Source organism: Sapajus apella, unplaced genomic scaffold (genome assembly GCF_009761245.1).
Source record: "Sapajus apella isolate SASKATOON/1434 unplaced genomic scaffold, GSC_monkey_1.0 scaffold17, whole genome shotgun sequence".
Taxonomy (NCBI): Eukaryota; Metazoa; Chordata; class Mammalia; order Primates; family Cebidae; genus Sapajus; species Sapajus apella.
In genome coordinates, this window is record NW_022436957.1 from 10,601,840 (window position 1) to 10,605,196 (window position 3,357).

Below are 3,357 nucleotides of genomic sequence, written 5' to 3' on the forward strand. Positions count from 1 at the left end.
CAAGAAAAACTCTCCATCCCCAAATTGTTAACCACATCCAGAAAGTCCCTTTTGCCGTGTAAGGCAACATATGCGCAGGTTTTTGGGATTAGGAATATAATTAGCACTGGGTTTTCTAGCCTTACAGTATACCTATGCTAGAGTGCCCACTTCTTTGAGCTTTCTGACCTCTTCTTACACAATCTGCTACGGCATTTCTGCCGTTTTTACTTAACACAGGTCATTACTTTCTCCAAGTTTCTAAGAGCGAACCTAATTGTATATCAGCATGGTCTCCTTGCATTCTTACCAAGTGTTAATCTTGCATCAGAGGAGGATGCATCTAAGTCAGTATACTCCATTTGATCAACCTTTGCTCTCTCCTTGATCCAGTGTCCTCAAAATCCAGTAGCAAAATCCTCCTCCGGTTCCGAACAGCGGCATATGCCGACTAGATCCGGCAGCAACTTTGGGTATAGTCCCCTTTTCTCTTGGGAGGCCAGCATTTTCCTGGCAGGCGTATGTTGTGATGGGACCCTAGTTTATCTTCTTGTTGGCTGCAGGAGATAAAAGCTTCCCATCACAGTTCTAACAATTGCAGGACTATGGTACGCCCGCTGCTATCTGACCTTTACTTCTCCCAAGTCATGGGGTCCTGATTTCTGGCAAGCTGGCAGGTAAGAACACTTTAGAGCGTGCTTTCTCAGACCACTCGTGGAACCAAACTTCTTAGCTACAGGAGTGCTCTTGGGAATGCCTAGAAAAGTCTGAGTAAACAGCAGAGCACAGAGAGAAGTTAACTGCAATGTCTTCACAACAATGGTCTCAGCTGAGCCCAGGTGGAGCTCTCTGGAAATCAGATGGTCCTTTCAAATGCCCTGCCTTGAAGCAAGGGGGCTGGGCTTTTATACTTCTACATCAACTAGTCAAAGGCTGTGGTTTTCTCTGGGGAAGTCAGGTGTCATGAATCAGGCAGGTAGCTCTCTTCAGCCAAGGGTAATTTCCAAAGAGGAACTCTGCTGAGAGCTGTCAGCCAGGAGCACGCAGCAGATGGGGGAGGGGAGGGAAGCTAGGTGCTTCAGTCCTAAATGAAAACCTGGATAATTCACAGCTGTATCTATTATAAGGGCAACGGTAAAAAGTTGAAAAAAGCCTTGCCCCAACACTTTGAATATGCTGAGAGGACTCTTTCTGACCCCCAGATGAGGGCTGTAGCATAGTGGACCCATTATCTGAAAGTGGTGGGGGTCTGACACTTCTCTTTATCATTGGTTGCCAAGAATGGAACGTGACAAATGAATGGACCTCCCCAAAAGGAAATGAAACATTTTTAACCCCCTATTTGTGCTAATGCCTATCCTTTCAATGTCTCTTTGGCCTTTATGATAAGGGAAGGAAGCTGAGGATAAGTGCACTTAAAAGAAAATTTTCCATGTCACCAATAAGAAAGTCAGGAGAAAGAGCCTCATAATTAGTAGGCAAGAAGCAGACTGGGGTAAGATTGTCCAAGAGGTAGTAAAATCATCTTTATTAGGCCTCCATTGATGTTGAGAAGTTCACTACCACCTGAAAACACCATGGTATCAGCCTTGCCCTGGCTGCCACCTCCCTAGTGCCAATGTCTCCAGCTTTATGACATAACACCAGAAGAATCTGTCTAGAATCCAATAATAATATATTTCATAGACCATGGATTTAGAGCTCAGTGAATCAAATGATGTGAAATGTCAGAATGCAAAAGTGTTCCAGTGAAGAAAATGGGTCAAAGGTAAAATGAAGACCATGACTCTGAGAAAAGTTAACTTTGTATGGCCTTAGTCACTACATGGTGAATTTATTTAGAGAAGAAGCCTCACTTAGGGTGGGAGGTCACTTAGGGGGAGCCAGAGAAATAGACATAAAGAAGTGAGAGGGAGGAAAATCTCCATTTTCTTCATTGATTTAAGTCTTTCATCAATATCCTTGGGGATTCATTCAATTCTTGCCATCCTTATGAAAAGTCATTTAAAACATATATTAAACAAAGAGAACAAGTAAAAAGAAGCACATATAAGTGAAATACGCCAGACACAAAAAGACAAATACCCCATGATCTTACATACATATGGAATCATAAGTCGAACTCATATAGAGTAGAATGGTGATTGCCAGGGGATGAGGGTGCAGCTGTGGAAAAAGGAGAAACATGAGGGTGGGGGTGTTGAAAAGGGTCAAAGGGTTCAAATTTTCAGTTAGAAGGAATAAGATTTAGTGATCTAGTGCACAATATGACCAGAGTTAATGTATTGTATATTTCAAAATTACTAGAAGACTTTAAATGTTTTCACCACAAAAAAGTAGGTAAAGTGTTGGATATGTTAATTAGCTTGATTTAATCTTTCTCTAATATATAAATAGATCAAAACACCACATTGTACCCCAAATATGTAGAATTATTATTTGTCCATTTAAATAAACAAATAGAAAAAGGCAAACCTAAATCTATAAATTAAAAACTTAAAAAGTTAATTTGTTAGTTTTTTTATGAACCCAGTATAAATAACAGAAAGGAACAATGAAACAGATGTGACTTAAACAAGGGAACTGAGATTAAGGAGAAAACCAAAAGACAAGACAAAAATAGTAATAATAATAATCTCAATTTTTAAAAATAAAAAATTAATATAAGATTATTAAACTGAGATCCAGTGAGAAAAGTAATAGAGAGGTATGATTAAATAAAACTTCAACCTTTTTAGGTAAAACCTGCAGTTAAAAATTAGCAAAAAGAAAAGGAGAAATCTGGCTAGACTGTATCAGAGGAAAGTGCTAGGGCAAGTCCTGGGGCTGGAGCTGCATTCTACTCAGGCAGCTGTGAAAATATGCCCCAGAGGGGCCAAGATTCCAGGAAGCCTGTATTGGGCCCAGGCGGGAAAGCAGACACCATATGAGGTATTTTAATGGAAAGGACTTAATGCAGAGAATTAACTGAACTGTTTGTTGCCAGAGAACCGAAAAGAAAGAATAAACTGACGCAGTTACCCACTACTACATAAGAGCTTAGGGTTATTGGAACCTAAAGGTTTACAGGAGCCCTGTGGAATATGGACTCAGACCTCCAAGGAACAGGCACTGCCCAGATGGTCCTGGTACCTCTGAGGGATACAATGACGCTAGTTCTGGGAATGTGGCAATACTGGAACCAACTGCCACTATTAGGGTGAAGAACCATTGTTGTCCTGATACTGACTGACGGGAACAGAGTGGACAGAAAGGAGCAGGTCCTTTCTCTTCCTTCCAACCTTGACATCTCTCTCTAGTGCCCCCTATAGGCAGAGCCTAACAGGACATGAGCTGGCAAAGGTTTGCAAAGTCCCAGCCTCAGCAAGACAAAGCACA